Source organism: Anabrus simplex, chromosome 2 (genome assembly GCF_040414725.1).
Source record: "Anabrus simplex isolate iqAnaSimp1 chromosome 2, ASM4041472v1, whole genome shotgun sequence".
Classification (NCBI taxonomy): domain Eukaryota; kingdom Metazoa; phylum Arthropoda; class Insecta; order Orthoptera; family Tettigoniidae; genus Anabrus; species Anabrus simplex.
The window spans coordinates 1,028,813,700-1,028,831,452 of record NC_090266.1 but is presented as its reverse complement, the minus strand read 5'-3'; positions in this window follow the sequence as shown (position 1 = coordinate 1,028,831,452).

Here is a 17,753-nt window from a genome sequence, read left to right as displayed (position 1 = left end):
ATAATAATAATAATAATAATAATAATAATAATAATAATAATACCGGGCGAGTTGGCCGTGCGCGTAGAGGCGCGCGGCTGTGAGCTTGCATCCGGGAGATAGTAGGTTCGAATCCCACTATCGGCAGCCCTGAAGATGGTTTTCCGTGGTTTCCCATTTTCACACCAGGCAAATGCTGGGGCTGTACCTTAATTAAGGCCACGGCCGCTTCCTTCCAACTCCTAGGCCTTTCCTATCCCATCGTCGCCATAAGACCTATCTGTGTCGGTGCGACGTAAAGCCCCTAGCAAAATAATAATAATAATAATAATAATAATAATAATAATAATAATAATAATAATAATAATAAGAGTAATATAATGCTTACTTCCTCTTCATGGATTAGGCTAATAGCCTGTTCCGACCTCAGATTTCATTCCATCTCATCATAGGACGAACAATATCTCTTCTTCCCATAGGATGGTATTCCAGGACAAGTTTTGGGATTCTGTTGTTATCCATCCTCAGAACGTGGTTTTTCTAATTTATAGCCTATATTTAATACATAATATATAGAATATATTTAATTGTTGTCTTATCTCTTTATTTCTTATTTTATGTTTTAGGGATTATCCTTTCACTGCTCTTAGGAATCTCATTTCAGATTATTGTATTTTATTCCTATAGCTTGTTTTATCCACCCATGTCTGACTTCCATAATATAAAGTTGGTACAGCCATAGTCTTATAGAATAATAATAATAATATATCTTCTCTTACTTTCACTTTCAGTGTTCGGCGAATTGTTCCACCATATATTGAACTTGATGAGGCTTCTTCTTCACCTCGTCATCATCATTAAAAGATATTTCGCAACCAAGGTACTTAAAATTTAAGACTTGTTCTACCGGTTGATTGTCAATTATATCTTCGCTCTGATAGGGTACCTCCCTTGCCATGCCATAACTTTGGTTTTCGTTCTGGATAGCCGAAGATTATAACTTCTACAAAAGGTGTTTAACTGATCTATTGATTTCTGGAGCTTATCTTCATCATCTTGCAGGATAGATTGATTATCTGCAAAGAGCACAGTATTTATATATGTGTCTGTATTCAATTTTATTCCAGAGTGCGCAATTCGTTTCCAGATTCTGATTGCATCATCTATATATATATTGAATAGTGTTGGAGAGAGGCTGCATCCCTTACTTCCACCTTGGTTAATTAATATTTCTTCCGTTATTTTGCATCCTAGATCTAACACAATTCTCGTCCGTTTGTACAGACTTTGGATAACTGGAATAAGATGTTTAGGGTATCCATTTTTTACTATTATATTCATAACTGTTCTCTACCTACCCTATCAAAAGCCTTTTCATAGTCGACAAAATTGGCATAGGTATAATAATAATAATAATAATAATAATAATAATAATAATAATAATAATAATAATAATAATAATAATAATAATAATAATAATAATAATAATAATGGTTCTTCGTACCACTAATGTTTACTTCCCATTAATATTTTCTTTTCTGAATTCATCCTCAATTTAGGCAGGTGACGAAATTAAGTCGTTCTCTTTTACGAACATTCAATTACTCTTTGTTTCTTATGTAATGAAAATTACCATACCTCTTGAACCATTTATATCATTCACACGAAACTTGAATAACTGTTCTAGAAGGATCAACAGCTACCAAACAACTGTTCTAGAAGGATCAACAGCTACCGAACAATGAAGTATAACTGAGTTTAGGTACAAATTTTCAAAGACTAGTCCTGTAGTGTAGGTGCAGCTTGTCTGTCTCTTTACCTAGGACCTCCACTTTTGATTCTCGGCTCGTCCAAGCCTCGGGAGTTCAACCGAGGAGCTGAAATGAGGAACAGCGAACCCAATAAAATAATAAATCCAAGGAATATGATTGAAGAAACCGTCATATTGACCACGTGACACTCCAATATACACCAGTCATCCGGCAAGGTAGCAATCGTCAATAAGTTGTACTGTATATAACACAGGTTTTAGTTTTGAATATGCACTTTTAGCACCGGTTCTCCCGCCTCCATAGTCTAACGGTTAGCACTACTAGGTGCCGTCCTCGGTGGCCCGGTTTCAGTTCCCGGTACTACCAGAGATGTAATAATGGTTAAGATGGTACATGCAGCTCATCTCAATTTTGGTTGTGCCTAGAAAGAGCTGCACCACCTCTGGACGAGGATACGAGTTTATTTACTAGCAACAGATCGATACAACGTGAACTGGTTTCCACAAGTAGAAGAAGCTGAGTTACAAGTACACTAACAATATAAAGGCAAGATTCAAGCAATAGTCTATAAATATAGCTCAAATATAGCCTAACACGTAAAAAAATATGCACTCTTGTCATCAATTCTGAATAAGTGTAAACTTTCCTTCCCCCAACGGGGATTTTCTCCCGAAGCGTTGCTTTAATTTCTGTGGCCTTACAAGTTTCCTGAATAAATCGCTAAGTGAATAGAATAATACTCTTCTCTTCCAATCGTCTACTGCATGCAGTTAGTTTTGTTAGTACTGCAAAATACCGACGATTTCCCAATTAACGAAGTTCAAATACATTTTCAACATAATCCCGAGGAAGTGCTGAAAGGAACTTTTCATATATTGAGGAGGGAATATGTACCAAGAGATGGAAGGGAACGAACGAACGCCATGGCGCTTCAGCCCTGATGAGCCTTGGAATACCGATCGACACTGCCCTGTTCGATGGCCTGCTTATTACCGGGTATCGCGTAGTCAGCTCGGCGAATCCTCTCGGCCGTTATTCTTGCCTTCCTAGACCGGGGCCGCTACCTCACCATCAGTTGCTCCTCAGCTGTCCTCACATAAGTTGAGTGGACCTCGAACCAGACCTTAGATCCAGGTAAAAGTACAGTATCTGATCTAATAAATAATAATAATGTTATTTGCTTTACGTCCCACTAACTACTCTTTTACGGTTTTCGGAGACGCCGAGGTGCCGGAATTTAGTCCCGTAGGAGTTCTTTTTACGTGCCAGTAAATCTACCGACAGGAGGCTGACGTATTTGAGCACCTTCAAATACCAACGGACTGAGCCAGGATCGAACCTGCGAAGTTGGGGTCAGAAGGCCAGCGCCTCAACCGTGTGAGCCACTCAGCCCGGCAGTATCTGATCTGGCCGAGAATTGAAGCATTATAAGAAACAATGAAAATATAATTTACTAATGCATATCCCATAAATATTACTTGGACTTATCTTAAAAGTTAGACAGCTTTAGCCTTCTGCCGTATTTTCTGACTTAACTAAGTCATAGAGTGAAGGATACCTTCTCATGTATATATTCTTACTACTATTAACTACATGTAATTTCTTTATTTTAGCCTTCCTTTGATTTCTTTTCCCATATTCCTATGATAATATTTTATGATCCTGCTCTTATTCCTTGTTTCTTCCATTCCTTATCTAACAGCTTAGTGAGAGTGTAAAGTTCAGATTCATTTTCAGTGTTACCTCTCTCTTTTTCTTTTACGTACGTCAGTCTGATTTTTCCTGTTTCTTTATAATATTTTAGCAGATGGGCCAGGTCCATGAGTTTATTACATAAAATGCATTTCATTTTCACCATTTTCTTCTCTTACAGATTAGTTCTCCATATTACCACTAGCTCACAGAATTTTGTGAGCTTTCGATTTTTCCATGGATTTTGGGGGTATCAGGTTTTCAACTACATTGTGCCTGGAAGTACCGCATTAACTTGTGTCTATTTTCCTCCTTATACTTACAAACAGTATGTATATCGCTACATCTCGACCTCCATTTATTAGTATAATATAGATTGTGGTTTTATCCTAACTATGGTACAAGTTAATGCATTACGATGCGAACGTCAAAGGTATGTTCACTATTTAATTTCTTTCCCAAACAGAGAATTGACATCCTCGAATATCGATCTGACTGAGGCACACACGCTGCTTCCCAGGATTCTCTTCAGGCGTGCTCTTGCAGTATGGTTCAGTCTAATGTCCACAGTCTCTTGCACCTGGGATCTAAAGAAGACTGTGTCTCAAGGTCGCTTCACCTCCTCCCCCACTTCTGCTTTGTTCTTTGCATGCCCTCTCATATTTCTCCTTTCAGTTTACTGTGTGAAGCAGACCAAGTCTTGAGTAGCACTAATCACGCTGGTTTCTCACAAAAATGGTATTACAATTTTGTTAACCCGTTCATCAGAGATTTTTCTCTGTTGTAATTGACTTCCTGTGGTGACTTTTCTTTGTAAGGCATTTTAAAATGCTTAATTACAAGCATAATTGCCCCAATAATAAGAATAACAAGAATTTATTATTATTATCATCATCTTCAATTTCACCACAGAAATAATCTTTAATCCCTGAATTTTTCAATCAGTCACTACTGATCTGCATTTAGGGCAGTCGCCCAGGTGTTAGATTCCCTATCTGTTGTTTTCCTAGCCTTTTCTTAAATGATTGCAAAGAAATTTATTGAACATCTCCCTTGGTAAGTTATTCCAATCCCTATCTTCCCTTCCTACAAATAAATATTTGCCCCAATTTGTCCTCTTGAATCCCAACTTTATCTTCATATTGTGATCTTTCCTAATTTTAAAGACACCACTCAAACTTATTCGTCTACTAATGTCATTCCACGCCATCTCTCCACTGACAGATCGGAACATACCACTTAGTCGAACAGCTCGTCTCCAATACGCTTGAAACATCCTTCACGTCAATAATGCTTCAACGACAAGGTGCCATAATTTAGTAAAAACCTATAAAGAATCAAACAACAATAATTACAAAAAAGGAAGAACATGAAATTAGAACAATGATATCACAATTCTGTTTAGGAAATCATGTGAAGGAATTTAGAAATATATATATGGAATACCATTAACCTCGTTTTCCTGTCGCACATGTCAGGATTTACGAACAACTTTTAACAAAAGAAGGACTAGCACTTTTCAAAGGAAAATTCTTAAAACATGTTGTTCTGACGTGTGACTAGCATGACAGAATACACAAAAGTGAACTTCGAACTACCGGGCGAGTTGGCCGTGCAGTTAGGGCCGCGCAGCTGTGAGCTTGCATCCGGGAGGTGGTGGGTTCGAACCCCACTGTCGGCAGCCCTGAAGATGGTTTGCCGTGGTTCACACCAGGCAAATGCTGTGGCTGTTCCTTAATTAAGGCCAGGGCCGCTTCCTTCCCACTTTTAGGCCTTTCTTATCCCATCTTCGCCATAAGACCTATCAGTGTCGGTGCGACGTAAAGCAAATTGTAGGGAACTTCGAATTGGACGTCAAATTATGTTGGTATCCACTTGATCTAAATTTCAAATCGTACGTGTATGGCCGTAGGCCTGCTATATCTGTTCAGAACATTCGAGCCACTCATGGGAGTATACCAACAACGTTTTACTCAAGAATTGAGAAAAAGCAAGGAATCAAGCCTGTAGCTTAACATGGCTGTTGAAATCGTGATCATAGTGACGGGCCCTCCAGTTTTACATGGAATCAGAACAACAGGAAGTGACTACATTTCAAGAATCCCAAATGCACTGGCCTAGACTCCAGCCGTGGTTGCCTTAGTGAGAAGCCCGCGACTATGTCACTCGGCTATCACGCCTCCGCATGAAATGTTAAGGTACGGAATACTTTCTCATCCTACCATTACAGTCATATTTATTCGCTTTCCCTTAATTTGGGGATGAGGTAGGGGTTGTCGATTGTAAATGACTGGTTCTCTTCCATTTTACGAGGTGATACAGTGGTCGTTTTAGTCGTAAATTACACTCATAAGTGAAACTAGAATAGTACTCTCACTAAATAGGGTTAAAATCGACTAGTGTTCTTGTTTTAGTGAAGATAAATCCCTACAGGTCTCCGTGAGAAAATGACATTTCATCTCTTCATGAGTTAAAAAGAAATATCACTTTCGAATCCTTATACCGCCGTATGCGCATTTAAAAGACAACGGCCCGGTTTATTCAACCTCACTTAACATTTAACTGCATGTTAAAGTAATTTAACAGTGAACTTAACCACATTAGCATTTAATCAACATCACTTAAGGCTAACAATCTGTTAAGCTCTGAGTTAACTTAACTGCCCAAGTTCAAGCAGTTAAATTCTCTGTTAGCTCAAAATGTGACTGGTGCATTAGATGCAGAACTTCTGTATCTTAAATATTTGTAATATAATAGGCCTTTTCCAGAAAGAATTAGAAACAGAAGAAATGATTTTCATACAGTTGTTTCAGTTCCTTGATAGTACGCTGGCTAACGTCAGTATGCACATTGAATTCACTACAAATGTTCTGCCAAATGTCACTTTTAACTTTGAGCACGGATATATTAGTTTACTTACATTCTATAATAGGCATATACTTGAAAATAATTTCCAAAATACGATAAATTTGAACCACGCATTCTCTTCTCGGTGTTTTTCTTATTGGTCTATACAGCAACAGAAAATTCACGCTCAAGACAAAAAATTCTAATAATTGTTGATTTCATGCGCCTTGGTTTACAGCTGTATTCAAACAAAAGCGCATCGGAGCGCGCTCAAAAACTGCATGATTCTGTCATTGCCTAATAGATTCTCACTGATCGTGACTCTTGTGAGAGTTATCACCGTGTAAGCTAACAATTCCCAGGAAATGTTTGGATAAACGCAAGAATCTTAACATGCTGCTAAATTTTTGACGCTATGTTAACAAACAATGCATAAGTTTTGTTTTAACTGGGATTGAATAAACCGGGCCTACAAGTCATATCACAGCGTAGAGTGGGATTAGGTTCACTCTCTTTTATACTGTATATTTGATGTGTTTAATTTAATGGTATCCTTTACAGGTATAAATCTGCAATAAACACTTTCCAGTCTGTCAAACACACAGCAATTACAATATAAATTATAACACTATAAACATACCTGTAAAATACACACTAATATGCACAGAATGACATGTTTCGTTCTACAAGAACATCCTCAGATGCTATCAAATCACTTAAAACATGCTTATGTATGTACAGAATTGTTTACGTTGTGTAAACTTGTCAATGATAGAGAGTTTAGTAATAACATGAACCAGTATATATATTTTTTGGTCATTACTGGTTCATGTTATCACTACTCCCTATCATTGACAAGTTTAAACAACGTAAACAATACTGTACATATAGAAGCATGTTTTAAGTGATTTGATAGCATCTGAGTATGTTCTTGTAGAACGAAACATGTCATTCTATGTATATTAGTGTGTATTTTACTGGTATGTTTATAGTGTTATAATTTATATTGTGATTGCTGTGTGTTTGACAGACTGGAATGTTGTATTGCATTTAACCAAGTCGACACTGGAAAATATGGCTTCATTCTTAACAAACCGGGTATAAATCTATCAATAAATTGTTTCTTTTCCACGTATTTTCTTAATTCATGTTAGCCTATCGTTAATTAGTTTCGACAGACTGAAGAATCTCATAGGTATATATTAACTAAGACTAAACTGGAAAGGAATAGCTTCTATTACCACAAGATAAAAAACAAATGATCTAGGAGTGTTATTTGCTGCAAACTCAACATTGCCTCGCTTTGCGCAACTCAAGAACATACAGAAATTTTAAATTCAATCTTGGATATGCAAGATTGCTCTCAAATCATTTAAAATACCAACTGATAATAATTAGCGATTTACAGTATATCAAGAACCAAATGATAGTTTATGACTCTGCATTGCTGTAAAGTGACAGTGAGTATCATTTCCGAACTTAATCCTGAAACAAGGAATCAACGAACAGCAACTAACATGACACAGTTTATGAAGATCTCGCAAATCAACTACAGTAAGGTAAGTGTATCACGATATTCCGATTGAACAAACAGAAACAAACATTTCATGGGATCTGTCTGGCTCCTCGACTGAATGGGCAGCAGAGGGGTCTTCGGTTCATAGGGCTCCGGGTGCGGTTCCTGGCCAGATCGGCTTAATTCCCGCAGTACGGAGACTGTTACTCCAAAATCCCTGGAACTCATACACCACACAAAACTATATCGACCACAAAGACACGCAATTTCCCATACACGGCAGATGCCTTGTCGGATCGTCTGGCTTGTAGGGATGTACCAAGCTAGCAATAGCCGGACGAAGTTGTTGTTATTATCACGGTATCTGAACATAATAATACTTTGCAATTTAATATTTTCGAGACTAGCTTTTAGGGGCCGATGACCTAGCTTTTAGGTCCCTTTAAACAACAAACATCACCATCAAGACTGGCTTGTATACGAACCAGCATGTTAAATGAAAGAATTAATTTGTCAGTTGTCTACGCGTGAGTAGGTCAAGTGTCCGACTCGTTGGCTGAACGGTCAGCGTACTGGCCTTCGGTTCAGAGGGTTCCGGGTTCGATTCCCGGCCGGGTCGGGGATTTTAACCTTGATTGGTTAATTCCAATGGCACGGGGGCTGGGTGTATGTGTTATCTTCATCATCATTTCATCTTTATCACGACGCGCAGGTCGCCTACAGGAGTCAAATAGAAAGACCTGCACCGGGCGAGCCGAACCCGCGCTGGAATATCCCGGCACTAAAAGCCATACGACATTTCATTTCAGTAGGTCAGGTGAAGGAGCACTTCCGGATTTGGTAGACAAAATTATTGAGACACTGAGAATAGAGTTCACTGTTGGATTACCTTGGTGCCATGACAGACGAATATGGGAAAGTAATGCGAAGGTTACGTAAAAGGAGTTAAACTTCTTCAGATGACCGACCCTTGACGCCAACCACTTGAACTCCCGATCACTTCTGTCCGGCACGGGGTGATGTTCTAACTAGACCATTTTCATCACCTTTAGGATGACCACCCCTCTCTCCACCCAACGATAATGAATTATGGTCATAAATCAACAACATATCTCCTTTCAAACGACCGGAAAACTGTTTACAGTGCGATCGATTACATCCATCGATTACATCCCTCTACACGCCTACATGTACTACTCTTAGAATGTATGATTCTCATTGTTACTAGAGAGCATTTACTTAATTGTCACTCTCTCTCTCTCTCTCTTTCTCTCTCTGCGTGTGTGAGAGAGAGAAGCTATTTCTGTGTTAAAGCACAGTGTTAAAGGATGATATCAATGTAACATAACAAACGAGTTTCTGCGCAGAAAAAGTCAAATTGAGAACTGTACTGCAGATCTAAACCGTTACCTACTTAAAGGAACAGGAAGAAAATGCCAAACGGTGAAGGCTATACGAAGAAGTGAGCTATGCAGATTTTTAATGGTTTAATCGAGACCGTGCTAAGTCATTGCATGTAGGTAGAACAACATTACAGGAAATAGCGCTTAAATTAGTTTCTGATCTAGGTGTAGTCAATTTCTCCGCAAGTAACGGATGGCTGGACAGATTTCGTCTACGACACAATATCGTCTTGCGATCATCCGTTATTTACGATCTGACTGGCTGACAGAGTTTTCACACTATATTTAAACCGATAAGAATGGGAAACACCTATTGCATTTCTGCGCTTCTGTCGCAAATTTATTATTGGTTTATTATCGAAATATTCACAGATACACATAGTAAGATTTGTGTACTCTGATTATTTCTGGCGTTAACGTACGATACCGGAGGTCTTTCCATTCCATGAGGCAACAGGTGTTCTGGATATGTACCACTGCTTCATGAACATAATATGATTGCTAAGATTCCAAGAATTTTAACACTTAAAATATGAATTAATTTTTAATTCTTGTATCGCTGACTCAGTAGACACTTTACCATCAACAATTCAGAACAAAGTGACCAAGATGTCTCCTCAGGACTGACAAAGATATATTAATGACTGACTGCACCATTATTGATTTTCAACGTTATAACTCTTCAAAATTAAGGTTTCGAGAACTTGTTCGTTAGCATAGGAATAGAATAACCATCATGACTTCATAACGTGTGGAATCACCACCGCCGATTACGGATAAAAATATTTCAGGAGGAAACTGGTGTGAAGTTACCAACAATAGTTGTTCAGTAAGTGCTCTCAAATAATAATAATAATAATAATAATAATAATAATAATAATAATAATAATAATAATAATAATAATAATAGTAATAATAATAATAATAATAATAATAATAATTTCGCGTGACCTTTACACTGCTCTACATAGGCAGACGCGCTATGGAGGGCGGATGGCGTCTACCATGTGCGGTGCATATTGCTGTTTTAGAGGAACGTGTTATGTGGTAGTTGCACAGAAATGTAGATGCAGTACCAACACTCGATCAAATCAAATTAACCACCCGGTTAGAGTCGTACAATCCGGCCGGGAATCGAACCCAGTTCCGCTTAGACCGATAGTATTGATTGATTGTATGTGGCCTCAGGAAAGGCCTGGTGTAGGTCTTTTAGTTGACGCCCGTTGGCAGCCTTCGCGTCTAGGTGTGAGTTAATGGTGAAAATAACGGTGCCAGCACATGGCCTAGTCATGTGGAATAACACGAAGCGGTATGCTCAACGCTTGACGTGAACACTACGGAGAGGTATGGAATTGAACCCAGGCTTATGGCACCCTCACCTACCTTACCGGCCAACACTATAATCGTGACTTTTTTCATCAACGGGACTTGAACTTGCTAACCTGAGTTTCAGACCATAAAGACTTGACGCTGTAACGATCATAACCATCGGGCGGGACTCACCACTCAGCCAAGGAAGTAAACAATTGAAATGGAGTGGTTATAGTAGAGGTACAATTGTAATAAAACGGAATGGTGAGGATATAGCTTTGCCAACTTTGTAGAGGGCCGGACGTGTCGTTTCAGGGAGGGCGGCACCTTTTTGCCTCAACAAGGTGGGGACGCTACGGCCGGTCTTTAAGGTGGTTATAAGGGTGGCGTACACGTGTGGACAGAATTCCAGCCGATGTGAGCGTCCACATTGTGGACTTAGTTTATTTTTATTTGCGTCCACATGGTAGATTTAGTTCATACATTTTTATATTTTTCTTTTTGTAACGGGAACATGTATTTGGGCCGAAGGCCTGTAATGTTCTTCAATAAATATTATACTACTATACTATACTAGTAGGGGTATAACACTGGGACTACGAGAAACACATAACTTGAACAACATTACACTATACTGTAATGTATAGATATGAGACACAAAAAGAAAGAGATGTATCTAAACAGCTTAGAAGAGTTTTGTCTGTGCATTGCTAAGAATTTAAAAAAGAATGATATTTCTGTATCGGTCGTGCCCACAGTAATTAGGAAATGCAATGTTTAATTTTCCATCATGTCTGTCTGTCTGTCTGTACGCGCATCACGAGAAAATGGGTGAACAGAATTTAATGAAAATCAGTATGAAGAAGCCTCGGAATAATACACTATACTTAAGGATATAAATAAACGCTGAGTTAACTAGTAGTTTAGTGGAATGCCCAGAATGTAATTCTCAAATGTCTATGTTATTAGTGGGCCTATCGGTAAATACTACATAATCAAAATTACAGAAAACACAAGTTTCCATCATTTATGTCATACAGTTTTATCGTATCGACTATGATAACAAAATTAGTCCTTATCAACGCTGAATATCGCTGACATAGAAATATTACTCGATTGTGCTAACTAGCAATGGTGGTGGCTTTTGTCGTGATTGTCTTGAGGTAAATAATAATTTCGTGTTGCTATTTCTAGCAGAGTGCAGCCCGTCTAAGGCAGACCCTCCGATGAGGGTGGGCGGCATCTGCCATATGTAGGGAAATGCGTGTTATTGCGGTGGAGGATAGTGTTATGTGTGGTGTGTGAGTTGCAGGGATGTTGGGGACAGCACAAACACCCAGGCCCCAGGCCATTGGAATTAACCAAGGTTAAAATCCCCGATCCGGCCAGGAATTTAACCTGGGACCCTCTGAACCGAAGGCCAGTACGCTGACCATTCAGACAACTAGTCGGACTGTCTTGAGGTGAAAGACCGCGTGGTCGGCAGTTCATATCCACAAGGAAAAAATGTGAAAATGATTATCAAAATGAGACAAAAACGTGAAGGAACGATCGCTTGAAGAATAAGACAAGAGAGAGTCACGAGGGGAAGAAGGATTCCCTTTAAACAGGATGCCCTCATATCAGAGAGTCGGAACAAAACTAAATGTGAAGGTCCATAAAATTGATCAACAATAACATTACATTGACTGTTGTTTCTTGTGATGTGCATTGGCTCTTCTGCTGCCACTTATGTCCAATAGATGGGATTGCTGCTGCGTCCCGAGTAGAACAGCCTGCCTGAATACTGGTGGGAAGTACTTGGGGAGTTATAAAACTTTCTTTTTTTAACATGCCGTTCCACTGGTTCATACATATTCTGATAACTACTAGTACGCGACACAATGGTTCATTATAGTTTTCCATGCGTTCGATCCTTCTTCCGAAGTGCTGAGAGGATTGAGGAATGTTTATTATTAACAAATACAGGGTCATTTTTATGGCCTGCTCCGTGTGTCAGGAGAACACGCACGGAAGGCGATAGCGCGGCCGGGTAACTCATTTGCCGAGAGATATATTGCTTCATGACCGGCCAAGATGATCTAATGCAGTACGGTAGCGATAACCATTGCTTCACATACAGCAACAGTTCAGTTCATCTGCGGCATTGGTAGCGTGTTCAATGTGTTCGCTTTAAAATAGCGTAGTTTCTGTAGGAATACTAATCATGTGTTTAACGAGTGATGTATACAGTAGAACAGCGTGTATTCATTGTGTTGTGCTATGCGAAGCATTCTTCTTATACAGAATGCCGCTTTCGATTCATTCGCAAATTTCCTGGAATCCTCCGTCCCCATAGGAGTACGGGACGTAAATTAGTAAGTTCCGCACCACCGGGTCCATTCTTAACAAGAAATCACGCAGGAGGCGAGCCGTTTTAACAGAGGAAAAGCTTGACGAAATAGGAGCTCTCTTGGAAAGAACTCCAACAAAATCCCTGTCGCGTCTCGCCGTTCAAAGCTAATGTGTCATTATCTTCTGTCCACAAGGCAACAAAATTGTTAAAAGCAAAACCGTACAAACCCACCCCTGCCCAATATTTAAGAGGACCTGGCAGTTTCGCTAGGGTTCGGTATTGTAACTGGTTGCTTCTGTCAGTTCACGATGGGCATGTTGACCCAGAACTTTTATTTTATAGTGATGAGGCGTGGCTAGACTTAAATGGCTATGTAAATAGTCAAAACAATCGCTACTGGTGTGCAAAAATTCCCCACCAACTGCATGTCCGTCCACTTCATGATGTAAGAATAGGAGTTCGGTGCGCAATAAGTGCTCGCAGAATTATAGGACCTATATTTTTCCGCGAAACAATAAATGCTGATCGATATATATACCTCATTCTCTGACCATTCTTTCAAGAGCAGGCGGAAGAAGAAAGGAGTATTGCTTACTTTAGGCAAGATAATGCGACGGCACACACTGCTAATCGGTCTATGGAGGAAATACGGGAAGTTTTCGAAGATCGTGTGGTTAATTATTCCCCTAGCGTGTTCAATGTGTTCGCTTTAAAATAGCGTAGTTTCTGTAGGAATACTAATCATGTGTTTAACGAGTGATGTATACAGTAGAACAGCGTGTATTCCTTGTGTTGTGTTATGCGAAGCATTCTTCTTATACAGAATGCCGCTTTCGATTCATTAAATCTCTGTGATTATTACCTGTGGGGGATGCTGAAGGGAAAAGTGTATGTGAACAATCCTCACACAAGGGAAGAACTACAAGACAACATTACACAAGTTCTTTCGAACATCACACGAGCTGAGATTTGTCGAGTGTCTGCAAACCTATTTACGAGGTGTCAGGCGTGTTTGACAGCTGAGGGACAACATTTCGAACATCAAATGTAACGCCAGGTAGGTTTTAGACTAATAGTTTCACTAGGACTGGATTTCTATAAGTGTGAATTGCCGTGAGTAGTCTAGTGGGGAGGAAAAGCGCGCATTATACCGGCTAGAGACGGAGTGCCATTGCGCCAACCGTGCCGTGCTCTGAGTGCTGCAGCCGAGCCTGCTAAAGAAAACACCCTGTACATCGCAAATGGGAAATATCCCGGTGGTAATGGTCACTTACAGTAGTGTAATAATAGTCTAAAATAAAATTAACATAATTACCCAACAACAAACAAAATCAAGAGTACAGTACAACAAGTCCGCCTCTGTGGTGTAGTGGTTAGCGTGATTAGCTGCCACTCCCGGAGGCCCGGGTTCGATTCCCGGCTCTGCCACGAAATTTGAAAAGTGGTACGAGGGCTGGAACGGGTTCCACTCAGCCTCGGGAGGTCAACTGAGTAGAGGTGGGTTCGATTCCCACCTCAGCCATCCTGAAAGTGGTTTTCCGTGGTTTCCCACTTCTCCTCCAGGCAAATGCCGGGATGGTACCTAACTTAAGGCCACGGCCGCTTCCTTCCCTCTTCCTTGTCTATCCCTTCCAATCTTCCCCATCCCCCGCAAGGCCCCTGTTCAGCATAGCAGGTGAGGCCGCCTGGGCGAGGTACTGGTCATTCTCCCCAGTTGTATCCCCTCACCAAGAGTCTGAAGCTCCAGGACACTGCCCTTGAAGGCGGTAGAGGTGGTATCCCTCGCTGAGTCCGAGGGAAAACCCGAACCTGGAGGGTAAACAGATGATGATGATGACAGTACAACAAGCAATTCCATGGAATAAAAATATTACAAGGAATACTCCTAATTTAACATCCTAAATCCAGCGTCATCATACACAAATTCACACAAAACTTAAGTATTTCCAGTGTTTAACACTACGGCTTACAATACTATATGTAGATCTTACTACTAGCTTAACACTACAAGTGATAATAAAGTAAAGTTAAAAACATAACTACCCAACAACTACAACACGAGTACAACAAGCAATTCCATGGAAACAATTACAAGAAATACTACTAGTTTAACTTTCTAAATCCAGCATCATCATATACAATTTAATTATTTCCAGTTCTTAACACTGTGGCTTACTATACTATATGTTGAGCTTGCTACTATCTTAACATTACAAGTTATAATAAAGTAAGGTTAAAACAGTCCGCCTCCGTGGTGTAGTGGTTAGTGTGATTAGCTGCCACCCCCGGAGGACCGGGTTCGATTTCCGGCTCTGCCACGAAATTTGAAAAGTGGTACGAGGGCTGGAACGGGGATCACTCAGCCTCGGGAGGTCAACTGAGTAGAGGTGGGTTCGATTCCCACCTCAGCCATCCTGGAAGTGGTTTTCCATGGTTTCCCAATTCTCCTCCAGGAAAATGCCAGGATGGTACCTAACTTAAGACCACGGCCGCTTTCTTCCCTCTTCCTTGTCTATCCCTTCCAATCTTCCCATCCTCCACCAAGGCCCCTGTTCAGCATAGAAGGTGAGGCCGCCTGGGCCAGGTACTTGTCATCCTCCCCAGTTGTATCCCACGATCCACAGTCTGACGCTCCAGGACACTGCCCTTGAGGCGGTAGAGGTGGGATCCCTCGCTGATTCCAAGGGAAAAACCAACCCTCACGCTGCGGGAAATCACGCGCTAAAAATGCACAACACTGACTTTAATGGGACTGGCCACACTTGCGGGAAGAAGACGCTGCGGGACAAGGGCAAGGCGCGTCTTCAGGTTCGCCCGCTCGAGAATGGGCCGGGGTCCATTTTCTTTGCGTGTTTCCCGCTCTCCCGCTCAGCAGTGCCTGGCCACACTTGCGGGAAGAAGACGCAGCGGTTTTATTGTGCTCTTGTTCGTGTTTAAAACTTACGAGAATATTAGACAGTGAACTGATAATTTTGGAGGTACAAAGGTACCCATGCCTTAACGACACCTTAATGTCAATGCGAGTTTTTCTTCCTCAGGAATACATTCCCGCAGCCTTGTGTTTCTTTCGCTGATAGCATTTTTCAACATACAGAAAAGCAGTTTAAATGAGGTCACGGACATTCTGTAATAGTCAAAAAAATTATCTTGGTTGTCTTTTAGTTTATTGTGTAGGAGCACAAATTGTCCATTTGATGACCTGTCACTTAATACAGGATGGATCCAATGTTTTCTTTGACGCTGACGACGACGAAGAACAACCAAGCACATAACACAACAACGGAATTATTATTTAAAAATGGAATGCCTTCTATATGAAGAGCAATGGCGATGTTTTGCTACTCACAATATACAACCAAAACCAAACCCCATTGCACTACAGCCCTTGAAGTGCCTTGGCCTACCAAGCGACCGCTGCTCAGCCCGAAGGCCTGCAGATTACGAGGTGTCGTGTGGTCAGTACGATGACTCCCCTCGGCCGTTATTCTGCGCTTTCTAGACCGGGGCCTCTATCTCACCGTCAGATAGCTCCTCAATTCTAATCACGTAGGCTGACTGGACCTCGAACCAGCCCTCAGGTCCAGGTAAAAATCCCTGACCTGGCCGGGATTGTGGTGGTGATGATTATTGTTTTAAGAGGAAGTACAACTAGGCAACCATCCTCTATATAACACTAATCAGAGGGAAAAATGGAAGGGATCCAACACTTCGAAAAATGAAGATATCGGCCAAAGGAAGACAAGGGCCACGAAGGGCGTGAAAATGAAAGACTCCATAGCCCTCGCAAACCTAATATCGTCGGGGTCGGAAAAGAACAAGAGTTGACCAAGAGAGGTCGGATAGATGAAAGTCAGGAGCCTGGCACAAGTAAGTGGAAGCAATGCCAGGACTCAGCTAAGGGCCCCGTGGTCGCCAACCCACGCTCCGAAGTTCAAACCCCCTGGGTCTCCTTTTAGTCGCCTCTTACGACAGGCAGGGGATACCGTGTGTGTTATTCTACCACCCCCACCCACAGGGGAGCCTGGTCGGGAATCGAACCCGGGGCCTCCAGGTAAGAGGCAGGCACGCTACTCCTACACCACGGGGCCGGCATCACAATATACAACACACTAATATAACCACGCCGTACAAACACGCAAGTGTGGTCCACGCGTTGTCGTCAAGTTGGTGAAAAACACGCAAAAATCCTGCGTGAACAAACCGCAAGTGTGGCCGTAGCCCAAAATGGAAAACGATAGAGCAGTATTCAGCGTTGTCCGTGGTCGGGTTATTCCAGCTCTGCAACTGGCACTGTTGGAACGCCAGCGTAGTACTGTTCGTGAAGAGTGAGAAACTGTGCCGTTTTTCATTTCATGGAACATTTCATATGATAGTATTTATTTTTAACCGTGGCATTCCAGTCGGGTAATACTGTATTCTGACAAGAATACGGACGTCATTTTAATGACCTGTGACGAGTTCAGTTTAATATGTTTGTGTCCATTACAACATCATGGGACAATGGCTTGGTGAGTTTAAATGAAACTTGGTATTTCAGTTTAAGATAAGGTCGGGTCTGACCTTAGCTATAAGTTGTCCAACAAATTGCAGCAGGAGAGGTGCTTCAGAAGGGGCCTAGATCATTAAACTCGATGTATCACTCACACGAAAACAGCTAAAGGTGATTTTTTGTTTTTTATATCCTTTTCCGAGAGAGTGAAGAATAGGGGAAATATAAGTGACAGTCTTATCAACGTTCAAGTCCAAGAGCCGGTAACTAGCACTATAGAATGTAAACACCGAGCTCGATAGCTGCAGTCGTTTAAGTGCGGCCAGTATCCAGTAATCGGAAGATAGTGGGTTCGAGCCCCACTGTCGGCAGCCCTGAAGATGGTTTTCCGTGGTTTCCCATTATCACA